The sequence below is a fragment of the Lactuca sativa genome, chromosome 8 (genome assembly GCF_002870075.4).
Source record: "Lactuca sativa cultivar Salinas chromosome 8, Lsat_Salinas_v11, whole genome shotgun sequence".
NCBI classification, from domain to species: domain Eukaryota; kingdom Viridiplantae; phylum Streptophyta; class Magnoliopsida; order Asterales; family Asteraceae; genus Lactuca; species Lactuca sativa.
Genome location: NC_056630.2, coordinates 40,211,369 through 40,227,533, shown reverse-complemented (window position 1 = coordinate 40,227,533; position 16,165 = coordinate 40,211,369). Strand labels below are relative to the sequence as shown.

The window sequence follows — 16,165 nt, the reverse complement described above, 5'->3', positions numbered from 1 at the left end:
TTGGGTTAGAGTCTCGTGGTTTAGATGAGTTGCGACTACACCCAACGTAGTAACGGAGTACGCAGGGTGTACTCTGTTAGTTTGATTTTCCTTGACTTTTTGACTTTGACCTTTAACCCGAAGTTTGACCAAGTGTGACATAGGGGCATTTTGGGTGTTTTAAGTTGTAGTTTGAGCTTAGGTTATTGTTTGTAGTATAGGTAACATGTAGAATTTGCATTTGGAGCAACGTTCTTTTTTGCTATATGTTCAGAGTGTGAGGTGAGTTTCCTCACTGTACTTGTGGGTGAAGGCATCAATGTCGGCCCATTAGGTTATGTATCCTGGTATATATGTTGTTGCTATGTTGTAGTGATCTATTAGATCTGCATGATTATTTGTTTGTTGGTTATATATTTATCTGTTACATACGTCGACATACTGGTCTAGCATCCAAGTGTTGACCTCATAACGAACTGACGACATTAACACGGTCATGCAAGTAAGTTATGAAAGAACTGTCAAAAGTACAATGAACGGCGGTCTAAACAAGCCATTAACAAAGGTTAAAAAGGGTTGCTCAAGCATTAAATGTTGTTAATGAAGAATATACATATGTGACTAATGACAACAACTAATATATGCAATTTACTCACAGACGACTCCTCGTTTGCTACCACAATCAAGTCCAAAGACAAATTTTCATGGACTATTTTTATCCTTTGGACTATGGGGGATTAATGGTGTGCTCAAGTCGATGTCTTCATAAAATACTAACATCGAACCTTGGCATGATAAAAGCTTACACCCTGAATTGTTGAACACCATTAAGACCATCACATAACTATTGGTCAAGAACCCTAAGATAACATATCTCAAAAAGTGCATTCTATGAAAATAAATGTACAATTACGAGACATAAACTAATCTTAAAAGTACAATGTATATCTTATAGTTAATAGAGTCCTATAAGGGATCGGGTAAAACAATGGACCCGATCTCCTAATAAGTTATATAAAAACAGAGCATGACCTAAGGTAAAGGGTCACTATTTTCTTCATCATCAATCCATACTAAAAAATGCAATATTGTCATGACTTAAGCATTTAAGATCAATACCATGATGCGACCTAGATCAAGTTTTTGTTTATGTAAACAAGTTGCATGTAGGAAACCATCGACCGAATAACCATACTAACGAAAAGGGGTATATCATATATTTCATTCTATTATAAAATAATTGAAAAGGGGTATATCATATATTTCATTATCTATTATAAAATAATCGTTACTCATATATTTCATTGTTTATTATAAAATAATCGTTTATTTAGCAAAAAAAAAATTTGGTAATATACGAAATAACATAAGTTCTAAAAAAAATGTTATTTCATTAATAGTGATATTATTTTAATAAAAAAATCGGATCCTTTTCAAAAGGAAATACCAAACTAGTTCGTATAAAATTTATGAAGTACAAAAATAAATCTTTAAAAAACATAAACAGAACTATTAAATTTTTCGAATAAAAAAAAATCATACAAGTAAAAACTATATAATAATAATAATAAAATAGGGATCAGACGGTAAAGAATTGGAGGTGCCTAATTGTCGTAAAGCTTTAGGCAGACACCCCATCTCGCATGTTTAATTGCGAGCGATGACCACTCATCACTTCCCATTAAAACTTGCTTTGAAGGATCATGCCTTTTCCATTTCCCTTAACCTCCCTTTTATAGCCACTCCCCACATTACTATTTCTCTCCCGTCTTCGATATGGGACCAATTACATTTATTATATATACACCACACAACACCACCATGTACATATTATCTCAAAATTAATTTTAATTATATATTTATATTTTTCCTATCGCTATTTATCAGTGTATCAATATCTAAATCTAAGTATAATAAACAATATTAAATAAGATTAAGGCTAAACTGTTGTCGTTATATTTTTAGATTAAAAGTTCCCTTCCAACATTTGATATATTTGACAATGATATTGTTTAACATTTGATGTTGCTGAAATTAGTATCACATTTGAAATTTAACCATAAAAACGTCATGTGTTAAAAAAATACGACTATTACCATGTCCTAAAGAACTCGCTATGACGCGTCATTGCTCCAAAGCTTGTATTTGTCGTCAAACTTTGACAAAATGTCGTTTTAAGCCACATATGTATATAAAAATAAATAACAGTATTATATATATATATATATATATATATATATATATATATATATATATATATATATATATATATACACTAGTTACGTTCAAGGCCCGTGCTAATCACGGCCCATAAAATGTAATTTGGGTATTTCATTCTATTGTCTGAATCTTGAACAAACACAAGTACATAACTGTTATTAATAAGAAATTCAAAGTATGTTGATTGTTATCGGTAAACAACCAAGTATGCTGTTATTATTGGCAAGGAAATGAAAATGCATTGCTACTATGGGTAAGGAAATTAAATAACACTGTTATTATGGGTAAAAACTAAAGTACATTGTTTATGTTAGCAAAAAGCATAAAATTTGTCTCCTGTAATTCCGAATTTACCCTTACTGGCTGGTCAAGACCCTGGGCTTGTCCATGGCTCCCACGTTTCATGCATAATTGATATTTACATAAAGCATAACAAGGATCTATCTTTAAATTGTTGTTGTCTATAGGTAAATGCAAATGTGTTGTTATTATGGTTATAAAATTTTAAATATACTGCAATTAAGGTCCTTTTTAAAGCAACATTAGTAGATAAATTGACAAATAGTTTTTACCTTAATAGTTTTCTTAGCAGCCTTGTCATGTAACATTGAACCACTTGCTATTAAATAAAATTCTATATCAAACAATTTTATTGTGTTTAGTGTTTGGCAAGTTTTGGTTATCTAGTAAGATATTTATAAAATTACCAAAAACTACATTGTTATATATAAGTATTTTACTTAAATCTTAAAAAAAACTATTTTTGATCAACTAAAATAATATTTGGGTGGAAAATTTAAAAATCAATTGGATTTACATCATGTTAAAAATCATGTTAAAAGTATTTTTCATGCAGATTGTATCATTAAACTATTAATATTTATCATCATATCATGATGATTATCATTATTATTATTAAGATACCAAATTTTTATTTTTTTTCAAAATACTGAATAATAGTTATAATAATAATAAACTAGAAAAGATTCCCCGGCATTGCCGGGGTCGGAAGGTACTGCTTTGTAAAGTAAAGTAGCATGTTGAATTGCATTAAGATAATCTAGTAAACGAATATAAACAATGTCATCTAATTACATAAGTAAAGAAATCTAAATCATTAATTAATGCAATAAATGGGGAAAATAAAGAATGGTCTCACAAATTGAACTTTATTGTCATGTATGGCAGCGGTCAGAAAACCAATCCAGAAAATATATACCGTTGCTTTTTGTCCGTTAATATGAGGGTAATTTGATCTTTTCAGGTAGTAGGGACTGAATTTGTCACCATGGGTAAACCGTATGGACAATTTATGTAATTTTGGCGGCGGTGGCGGTGATGGCAGATGGTGGGTGGGTTTATGATATTGGGTGTGTATTTTCTAATAAATAAAACATTAATTTAAAACCAAAAAGAGAATGTTAAATCTGGTAAACCACAGGGACCAATCGTGTACTTTTGTCTAACAATAATAATAATAATAATGACGAAGGACCATTTCTGCCAAAAGACTAAATACTAATAATATGTAATAAAAGGTGAAGGTTATTAAAAATTCAAACCAAAGTGAAAGGGTTGTTTGTGAACAAAAGCATAAAGGTGAAGGGTCAATGTTGTAAGTTGGAGGACCAAAATTGATAGAAAAGGTGTCAGGGTATTTTCTAATAAATAAAACATTAATTTAAAACCAAAAAGAGAATGTTAAATATAGTAAACCATAGGGACCAATCGTGTAATTTTGTCTAATAATAATAATAATAATAATGAGGGACCATTTCTGCCAAAAGACTAAATACTAATAATATGTAATAAAATGTGAGGGTTATGAAAAAATCAAAACAAAGTGAAAAGGTTGTTTGTAAGCAAAAACATAAAGGCGAATAGTCAATTTGTAAGTTGGAGGATCAAAATTGACAAAAAATGTACCATTTACTCTTAAAATCTTTCATAACTTTAATATATATATATATATATATATATATATATATATATATATATATATATATATATATATATATATATATATATATATATATATATATATATATATATATATATATATATATATATAATAGTTTATTGGTTTAATGGGGTAGAAAATACTTTAGACGTAATATCCATATATAGGTAAAAAAATTGTAATTTTCTATGTGTCCCCACACTCCAACTTCTTCATCATCAACAACTAAATCAAAACTCAAACATATAAACTAATAAAAATTACATGATTATTTTCTATTTTTAAACAAAAAAAATCCATGTATCCACCGTCTTGGTTTCACATAGACTCGACGCATGTTTGTATTGTAATTGGTAGTACTTTTCATATACTTGAATTGATTTGCACTGTTTTCTCATTTAAAATGAAACAACTATTTGAAAATTGATGTACGAATTAGTTAGTTTGGTTATCAAAGTCAATGCGTAATTTTTAAGGGAAATGAAATTAGCAATTTTAATCTTTCATGGCTATAATTGTTTTGCTTGTTTCCTCGCACCGGAAATGATTAAACATATAGTAAAAAAAAATCGTTCACAGTTGCATAATAAATTACATCGTCGGTCCTTGTGTTTGCACTCACTGTATGTTTCATCCCAATCAAAGTGCTTCCACATTTCTGGGCATTTACTGACCACATAAAATAAAATGTCAACTTGTCTAACTTGTTTCTTTTTGCATATCACATGAAGGTTGTTTAATATGCATTAAGAAAAGTAAAATGCATTGATATTATAGAGAGGTTTTGTATTTTCAATATGTGATCACATACCTCTTGATACAACTTTACCAATGTGCTAGAATAACTTGTATCAATCTCATTCACTACAACGTTATGCTCAGTCACCATCAAACCAATTGATAAACATGTTTCCGTTACGATTTGAGTAGTGTACTGATGTGTTATAAAATAGTTGTTTTATAATGATTAAAGCAATTTTTATGCTGCTAATTTTAGTTAATCTTGGTTACTTTCATAGCTTCCTCACTTCTTATGGGAGTATTGTCTTGAATTAAGGACTAATGCTTAGCCACTATGGGAAGCAAATAATTACATGGTGTTTACTAAAGCTGGTATTTTTGTTCATGGTTTCGATCATAACTGTAAATGAAGACCTAATTTTTTAAGCATCGTGATTATGCATAGTCTCTATGAAGGTAGGACAAGTAATCTTAGTAAAAATGTTTCAAATATTAATTCTTTATTTTGCTAATTCATAAATAATTTGCTACAAATACATCCCATATAATAAGCATCATGAACCAATCTTTATACATGTAGTGTAGTCCGCCAAATGTATTGAGATCTATTTTGTTGTAGGCAATAGTTTGCACCAAAAATAGAGTTGTCTCGATCAAAACCTATCTTTTTAGTCAAATGTGTTTTGGTAGCTAGAGCTACTTGATTTCCAAATAGAGAAGTATGAATAAGAATTTGAACACAGGTGATTGAAATGACTTTTTTCTATGCTTCATGATTTTGACCAAATTGAACTATATTTCTTTTTAGCCAAGTTTTTTAATTGTATCTAATTTACCAATACATGAGAAAATTATCATGGGGCTACCAGATATATGTTATAAGCCAAATCTTACCTAGAATATCTCCTTTCAATGTTTCTAGATGAAGTATAATTTTGATAAATTAAAAGTATAATCTTAAGAAATTAGCTAATATATAGTGATTAAAAATATGCATATATAAGTTACTGTGTGATTGAGAGATTTTGGGTGAATAATAAAAAGATGAAATAGGATCATATATTCACATAACTCACAATAAATATCTTGTTAGGACTAAAAAATATAAAAGAGTTTTATACCATCTTTAGTCTCTGCAACACATTATCTTCAATCATTAACACAAGAACTTCACAGATGGTGTAGCAAAATGCTTCCCTTCCATACCCACTCATATTGTCCAATCCCAAAAGGCATTTCATTGAACACCTTATATGCATTCATATAAAACACTTATTATAATATCAAGCACTAACCCATTTTCAAAATATAAACTAAACAATGAACGGTATTAGAACGAGATTTTTACACAATTCACAAGTTAAAAACAAATTTGGTTGCAGAATACCAAAAATGATGATATCGGTTTGGATCATAACATTAAGGTGGAGATGAGTAGAAACAATGAATAAGAATTTTTATCAGGTTACATTAAAAATATGTGTAACAAATTATCAAACACATACCTTCAAAAAGGATTTTGTGAAGATAAGGTTGCTTGAGCCTTGAAATCGTTTGCCCTTCCAAGAAAATCATCATGTTTTTTATCAGAAGTACCAAATCAAGGGGATAAATTGAGAAACATGAAGAGGAATTAAAGCAAGGAAGAACACTTACAAAAGATGAAATCGAAATGTTGTGGTGGACCATAAACGTTGAAGTGTGATTTTTTGTACATCTTTAACAAAACCCATACTTGTGGTATGAAGATGAATATGTCGACATAAGAGGAGAGGGTTTCACTTATGGAAAAACGATCTCGGAAAATGAATCTGTAAAAATGGGGAGAGAGAAATGAGAAGGGAAGAAGAAGATGGAGAAAGAAAGGAGCGTTCAAAAATCGTATGAGAAGTCGCTAAGATTGGATGCGTCGTTTTCTGGAAGCGATGCCCCATATGGGGCGATGATGGTATTGGCAGAGTCGGAGGGTAGGGCTTCACTGAAGTAGGAGAGAAATTAAGAGAGGAAGAACATGCAAGTGATTGATGAATTAAAATTTGTCGATTCCTAGGTCCCATGGGTTTTATAGATGAGGGAAGCATATTAGATGCACTTATTGCAAACATGATGTATTAGAGAAGCAGCGGGAAGCACATGTTGAATCGACACCACATGCAAAGCGGTTGAGAGAATAGGTGTGATGGTGGAGTCGGTTCCTTCTTCCAGCCAAAAGTAATGCTTGAAGACCGACGTCAACGGCGGCGTTTAGAATGTATGTGACGTAGCGTTTAATGAAGGTTGTAAATTTGATTTTGACGAAACGAGAAAAACAACGTTTTTATATATAATAATGATATATATATATATATATATATATATATATATATATATATATATATATATATATATATATATATAATTGCCGGCTTAAGTCACGCTTTACAAACGAGGTGGCTCGTCACGACTCAAAAAAACTTAACACTAAACATTGTCGCCAAGTCACACCTTATGTTATTTAGAACTTTGGTTATTACTAATAATTAGGTTATAACCCGTGTAGTACACGGGTTAATTATAAAAAAAATATTTAATTGGAATTTGTGAAAAAATAAAACACAGTTTGTGTACAACTCTACTATTAATTGACAAGTTTATAACCCGTATAATATACGGTTGATAAATTAAAGTAAGATAAATAATAATTGTAATAAAATAAATGGAATAGAAGATTATTTATAATTGATTATCAAACATTTTGAATTTCAAAATCTTTATTAATAATGCTAATTTTAAGGGATTTAGAAGAGGATTTAAATTTAAATGTAAAATCATTAAGAAAAGACATGTGTTATTTTTTGAGAATAAAAGAAAAAAATTCAAAATTATAGAAAAATGACATGTGACAAGTTTAGGATTCTTTTATTAGAAGAGAGAGATTTCAATGATGTTTTATAATATTTTCACAAACAATATTAACAATATTATCTTAAGTCTTCTAGAGTACTTAATAATAACCACAAATATGATATGTTTATATCACTATCACCTCATCATCACGCACAACTATGTTGCGTTGGTATATTCACCACTACACATCATCTTTTGTAATTTAAATTAAATAAACAATATGATGAAATTGCTAGGTTTTTTAGTTAAAATAAAACATTACAATGCATAAATTTAAACTAACACCAAACAACTAAAAAAAACGTAGAAGAAAAATATCGAACATTTAAAAATTAATCTTAAAATTACATAAAATAAAAGTTCTATAAAAAACATAATTCAAATATATTAGTAGTCCTCTTTCATGTTGTTATAGTATAGATGCTCCACTAGGTCTCCTCGGAGATATTGACATGTTTCAACATTTTGAATTCCAGCTTCCTTTGTTAAGAATTCTATCGAACTCATAATGAAATGTTGATCCGAGTTAGGTATGTCGTTCTTATTGTACGTGTAAATCACTATACATTCATGTTCAATAATCACAATATGCAATATAATACATGCATACACTATTGCTTGTGATATTTCATTATTCCAGGGTCATGCAACGTGTTTCATTACATGTCATTTTTACTTGAAGACTCTAAATGCCTTCTCTATATCCTTTCATGTAAGTTTTTTGTTTTTTGTTTTTTTTTTTTTTGTCAACATCTTTGTTTTTTCTGTTCGATGTACCGTTTATGCCTTCACAAATGTAGCAACCATGTTTGTACTTGCGCTCGTTCATCGTGAAGGAAATTCCCGGTCCATATATTGTAACGTCCCAATTTTTTTTCATTTTTAAATTAATAAAACCAGTATTCCAAAAACGTCATCATAATAATCCATATGAAACAAATGTATCAATCATCGCATCATATCAGAGTAAGTCAAGAAAATATGGAATGAGGTTGGGTGTGCTCTGCAATCATCCCGAGTTCTTCCATTTGAAAACCGAAGTACCTGAAACATAAACTGAAAACCATAAGCACAAAGCTTAGTGAGTTCACCAAAGTATCACATACCAATACATACAAATGGGCCCAGCCTTGGGGTTCGTTTCAACCCAAAAAGCAAGTATGGGCCCCGTCCTGGGGCCTCGCCCTGGGGCATATTTCAACCCGAACATATCATAGTGGGCCCCGCCCTGGGGTATATTTCACCCGAACATTTCACAGTGTGCCTCGCCCTGGGTTATATTTCAACCCGTCATGCCATGTTGGGCCTGCCCTGGGGCGTGTTTCAACCCGATCAGAACATGTATCACACAACAAACTATCATAATACATATCCATATAATAGGCCGACCTTGGTGCCTTCGACCCATGAACATAATGAGAAAACTCACCTCATACAACTGAAATCCACGGATACTCTCTGATTGCAGATCCGTTAACAATCATGCGCTATCAATTACCTAAAATAACATCAAATTAATAATTGGGTCTCGATTCACACTGAGAGTCCCAACTAGGGTAAAAGACCTTTTTACCCTTCCGCATGCTTGACCCAATGCCCAAGCTCAAACTAATAATCCAAAGGCCCAACTTCCATATAAACAGCCAAGGCCCAAATATGACCCATTTTTCCAAATTGGCCCCCCAAAACCCTTTATCGGTCTAAAATCCAATGGAGCCCAAAAGGTACAAACTAAAAGCCCAAAAAGAAATCTATTGGCCCAAAAGGCCCAAACTAAGAAAACCCAACAATGAACCAAACCTTAAAAGCCTAAAACGACCCTCTAGGAAGTACGCCCAACATACTAGAGACGTACACCCCACATACTCGACCATAAAGAACAACATACAACAACCTGATGCACGATTCTCGCATTACGCTGAGCGTACCTCCTCGTACGCCCAACGTACTAGTCAAGAGTCCAAAAAATCATATTCTGCTCTTAATGGGTTAAGTCAAGGTGTCCAAAACATAGATTTGGTCCCTAGCCAAGGTCTTAACCGATAAAGTTTCCAACTTTAGTCACAAACACAACTTAGTGGGAATCAACTCCTAAAGAAAGAACTAAATAAGAGATTAATACATTCACGGACCAAAATCTATCATAAATTTTCCATTTTTATGAACAAAGGACCTCATTGGAGCTTAGATCTAACATTTACTACTTCTGGAGTAGATCAAAAGCTCACCTGTATATCAAGGGACTCAAAATGCCAAAGAACTCCATAAAGAAGACCCAACCAATAAGATCATAAAGGTTAAAGCTTTTTACCTTAAGAAGCTTGAAAATGGAAAGATACTCTTAGATCTAGAAGCTCAAGGCACACCTCTAAATGATTTATCTTCTTATTCACAAAACACCCAACAGGCACAAACCAAGCTCAAAATCACAAAATTGCACTTAGGGTTCAATTATAGGGTTAAAAATGGGTGGAGGCTGAAGGTATTATGGTTTGGTGAAGAGAAAATGAGCTTAAATATGGTCTAAAGCCCTAAAACAGGGTTTGCATGAATCTGGAGTACGCCCCGCGTACTCTTAGTACGCTTTGTGTACTCCTCTCAAGATCGTGATCCTTCTCTTTCGTACGCCCAGTGTACACCGAGGTATGCCCAACGTACTTGCCTTCGCATCACTACGCACCCGCGTACTCCCTATGTACGGGGGGTGTACTAGGGTTTTGCCTTAAACCTCGCAACCTTCCGAAGGCCATAACTCCTTCGTTATAAGCCCGATTCCGACGATTCTTATATCCACAAATAGGTAACAAGATGCTCTACACTTCTATCAACTCATACTTGCTTTGAGATTTCCCGAAAAAAAATCCAATTCCCATAAAAGCCTGAACTGTCACTTTACCAAAATACCCCTTGACTCCAAAACACAAACTGAACACCCAGATCATCTAAATTACGTCACCTACACCCAATTGGGAGACTATTTGGGACATGGCGTTACATATATCATTGAAAATAAGAGAATGGACAAGAACATTATGTTTATTGTTAGACTATACTACCCTAAAGTACGCATCCCAAATCCATAAATATTGAGATGCAACAACTTCCAATATCATAGTCGGTTCACCTACATCAACTTGGGTATATTGACTGCGCCATACATTTGAACATTTTCCCACGACCAATGTGTACAATCAAAGCTCTTGGTAATGTATGCCTCTCTTCATGTGCCAACTATAATTTCTCAATATCATGTGCAACAAATTTGTGCAAATATTCTTTGCGAAAAAACTCATAAACACATGCGCAAAAATGATCTACACTCAATTGGGGTCCACTCAGACACTTTCAAATACTCGTTCGATGCATCATACGTTATAAAATATCCTAAATATCTGAATACAATTGCACATTTTTGTATAGTACTAAAGCCCATTCCACATCTAGCATATGGTTTTTGCTGACAATATTCATATCGCGCCACTAAAACATCACTAATACGTAAAAAATAATGCCCTATTAATACAAAAATGACGTTCGAATGTTGCATCATTATCAAGACAGTTATCGACAAAATAATCATGTATCAAAAGTTATGTGCAACTTGCCAATCTCGACTGGCAACTGTTTTTGTATTACTAACATTCATATAATCGGCTATGATTTGCACAACATTAAAACATGTTGCGATAAACTCCTCATCATCATTCGAATCATAATTTGTAAACGAATACATCTTTTGTGGTGTTAAAAAGTATAAAAGAGAGTGTGTTAAATGTTTTTTTCTTTTTTAATTTTTTTTAAGCAAATAGTCATTGCACATTAAATGGAGGAGATGGCTTCTTATTGTTCTACATCACACCAAGACCACGATGATTGAAAGTCAAGTTGATACTTAAGTATTCCAAGTTTAACTTTTTTTTTTTGTCCAAAATGGTAAATATTTTAAACCGGCTAATTTTAGATTTTTTTTTTTGAAACGACAAACTAACTAATCTAGTCCTAAATAATCACTTATGTCTCCACCGAGACTTGAACCCCATACCTCTCATATAAGATGGTCACTCCATACCGCTAAATCATTGGCCCTTTATTGTTTAGATGACATATTTATTGTTTAGTGGATTCAATTTAGTATGACAGTTTTTGTGAAAAAACAGACAAATTCTTAATGTAATAAACAGAAATTGTATTTTGAAAGAATTCGGCCTTTATAATGATTTGGGCCTTAACTCAATTTTGGGCTGTAAGGCCAACTTATCATCATACTTAATAAAAACATTTTAATTGATTACATCCTTTTTATAACTTGTTATTTAGTGATTAAAACGATAAGTCAAACGATGTTACTCTCGAACTACGTAACAACTTTCATTTAGATCATGAATTCCAAATCTATACCCAAAGATAGTTATTTATCAATAAAATATGAACTTAACAGATTGTAATTTTGATAACATATCAATGAAATACCAAACAAGGAAAAGTTATATCACACTCATAATCATATACTTTTACTATTTATTATAAAATAACCGTTTATTTAACAAAAATATCCGCTAATATACAAAATCATTTTTCATGACATCATAATTTGTGAAAAAAATCACGAAATAACTTTACTTTTCACAAAAATAATGTTAGTTCATTAATAATGATGTTATTTTCATTAAATAAAAAAATCATGCTGATCTTTTGCAAAATGTGCTAGAAGAAGCTACAAATTATTCGTATAAGCAAAACTAAATTTTGTAAAATATAATCTCCGGAAAGGTGATTTCCCAAAACACGAATTAACTTTTGTAAAACAAGTCGTTTTATAATTAAAAAAATAAAAAATAAAATGGATAATTTGATATTATATAAGCTGAAAAAACTTTGATTATACTAAACTTTTTAAGTCAATGTAATGATTTGCTCAATTATTAATTTAAAATCAAATAACAACTAATAATAAACTGGCATTCCAATAAAAAAAAGTTTCAATATAAAAATTTAAATAGACAAACTAAAATGAAAATAATAATAATATAGGGATCAGATGGTTATAAGATTAGAGTTGCCTAATTGTCGTAAATATTTAGTCAGACAACCCATCTTGCATTTTTAAATGCAAGCTATGACCACTCATCACCTCCCATTAAAACTTGCTTGAAGGATCATATGACTTTTCTATTCCACTTGATCTCTTTTTATAACCATTCCCCAACTTACACCTTCTTTTCCAATTCCAATATGGGACCATTTCATATCAAAAATAAACTCCAATTTGATTTGGTAATTCCCCAAGTCTAAGATGATATGTTTTCAGTTTGATTGGACTCACTATAAGTGCATGTTTGGTATGCAATAATGATCGAAGGAAATGAATGAACCATTGAAGGGTATATATGGCATGTTTGGTTAGTTATCTGAAATGATTGTTTTACTAGGAGGTAATCACATTCCTCCATAACATGTTTTTTCATCCTTCGACAATCCCTGTTTTTATTTTTTTTCATTTTCATATTTCAATAAAAGAAAATACCGACGTTACCTGTGTATATTTGCTTTGAAAACAATATTTGATACAATGATAGTTAAATTTTTATCTGTAACATCCCAAATTTGGTCAATTTTAAAAAATGCATGCTCGTCGAATAATATTTCATACATATTTGTCGTTTTTTCGGTTTTTGGTTTTGCTCAACCCATTAAATAGTCATCAATGGTAACTTGATTTTACTTTTAAAAAATACATAAAAAAATATTTTTGGGTTGTCTCAAATTGAAACATTAAACGACTTGAAAGAACTTGACCATAACCTTACATGTTTTTGTTTTTTTTGGGTGTTGTGTGTCAACCTCTTTTATTTAAAGGGGTTGAAATCTTTTACCAAAAGTCCAGGTATTGTTTTAGATATTGTAAATATAATAGCATATCATGTTATTTCTCATGTAATGTCATATTGTGTTTAACTCATTCATTTAAATAGATTGAAATTTTTTATCCAAAATTTTTTATTTCGTGTCGTATATTCGTATAATACTAAATTAATATGTGATGTCAACCGTTTATCCAATTAAAGTTATTGGATATCTATTATCATAGATGATCTCTCAACATAAGAAATATCTCTATCGTCATCACAAAGTATTCTAACATTTGAAAGGCATTATTATCTACTTATCTATTTTCTGGCATATATCTTTACATAGAATCTAAGTTATATTTTCGTAAGTAGAACCTTCTTTAGGAAAGGTGGTTCGTTATATATATATATACTAGGTGTGAGACCCGTGTATTACACGGATTTATAAAAAAAATTAATATAAAATTATAAACATTACATATTTTTTAAAGTAATAATTTTACATAAATACAAAGAATATAATAAATAAAGTAAATAATAAAGGTTGTAGAGCATTTATTATGAAATTTAATAGAATGATCTACTTTACATATATAAATCTCATTAAAATGTGGATTTTAAATTAAAAAAAAATAAAAAATTTAAGAAAATGACAAGTGGAAAAAGAAATAATTCAACAACTCTTAAAAAATGACATGTGTCAAATTTAATGAGAGCATGACATTTGGCAAATTGATTTTCATTTATTAGGTTATATATATATATATATATATATATATATATATATATATATATATATATATATATATATAGGTGCTAACATAAAATTTTAAATATTAATTTTATAAAATATTTGTTAAAAAAAGAGTTGAACGACATCTGTATTTTATAAAAGAGTAAATTACAGTTTTGATCCCTGTGTTTTGCTCAAATTTATACATTCAGTCCAATCTTTAAAAATTTGACAAGATATATCCTTTTGGTTTAAAGAAATTGCACTGCACATCCTTAATCCACTTAAAAGGCCATCCTTAATTTTTTTTATATTTTTCCGCTTACATTTTATTTATATTTTTTATGATTTATATATATATATATATATATATATATATATATATATATATATATATATATATATATATATATATATATATATATATATATATATATATATATATATATATATTTTATTCGAATATATTTTTAATATTTTTTATATTTTGTTCATTTATATTTTTTTGACGTTTTATTTGGATAATTTTTCTAGTTTTTTTTTGATGTTTTGTTCACGTATATCATTTAATTTTTTTTTATCTTTTGTTTTTTATATATTTTTAAAGCTTTTTATAAATATTTTGTGTATAAAAAAAATTAAAAGTTAGTTAAATGAGAATATGATTAACACATATTAGGTATATAATTATTTATTGACAAAACTTCAAAAATGGTCCCTGTGGTTTTCAAAAATATCAAGTTTAATCCCTAAGTTCAAAAAACCTCACGGATCGTCCCTGTGGTTTCAAAACTTTTAACAAATGGTCCTTCTCGCTAACTCCGTTAGCTTTTGGCCGTTAACTTAAGGGTATTTTCATCATTTTACTATGACAAAGACCATTTATGAAACTTTGTCTTATTTAAATATATATATATATATATATATATATATATATATATATATATATATATATATATATATTTTAAAATAAAGAGTCCCACATCTCTCTCACACACACGTAAAAAGAAAGTCAAACCCCCACCAAATTGTTCTTCTTCCCCAAATCTGAAGAGCACACATACATACTTCCAGGTCATATGAATACCCATCTTCTCCATTCACTTTGATTCGAAAGGCAAACCCGATTCCGTCATTTTTAGCTTTCCTTCTCTCCACAACCTGAATCTTGATGTACCCAAGATAAACCCACTAACTCACCAGTGGCCACCGTGTCCTCTCGTATCTTGACCCATCATAGCCCAAGCATGCTCTATTCAAAAATTGATATTTTTCATGCTCAAATCTTCCCAAAGCATCCTGAAGCAGAGTTATGACGGAATTCGAAGCGACATACAATAAAGTCTTCGATGAGCTTGAAGAAGAGTTAGCACAAAAGGGTAAAGCTTTTTTCAACGACGCCGACGAACAAGCAACTTTCCGATTTCTTGTTCGGTCATATTTGGAAACCAACCCGGAAGCTAATTAGCTCCTGGGGTTTATTCATTCTCGGAAAGAAATGAGATGTAGTGGAGGAAGGTTGAAGTACACCCCAAATCACTATTTTACCAACTGTTCCTTCTTCCTTCCTCAAAGTCTGTCTATCTAGAGCAAAAAAGAAGAAGGAAGCTTACATCCCCATGAACGAACGCTAGTCTCACGCATCCATAACTCTTCGGAGATTCCACCTATTTGATCGACTTGATTTGTTGTTGTTGAATTTGAAGGAAGATTGATTCCTGAATTATGAGGAAAAGGCAGGCATGGTAGACCTTCAGGGTCACTTGTAGTCGAACGCAAACCAAATGATCGAGTAGC

General features: G+C 30.7%; 2 non-coding genes across 2 annotated transcripts; both read right to left on the bottom strand.

Moving 5' to 3' along the window:
• Nucleotides 1-1,554: 1,554 nt before the first annotated feature.
• On the bottom strand, nucleotides 1,555-1,659 carry LOC111914336 (small nucleolar RNA Z279/snoR105/snoR108). The gene has a single exon (XR_002857778.1). It is a non-coding gene; the product is annotated as a small nucleolar RNA Z279/snoR105/snoR108 (small nucleolar RNA).
• An 11,157-nt stretch (nucleotides 1,660-12,816) lies between these two features.
• Nucleotides 12,817-12,922, bottom strand: LOC111914337 (small nucleolar RNA Z279/snoR105/snoR108). Its single transcript, XR_002857779.1, has one exon. It is a non-coding gene; the product is annotated as a small nucleolar RNA Z279/snoR105/snoR108 (small nucleolar RNA).
• Nucleotides 12,923-16,165: the final 3,243 nt, after the last annotated feature.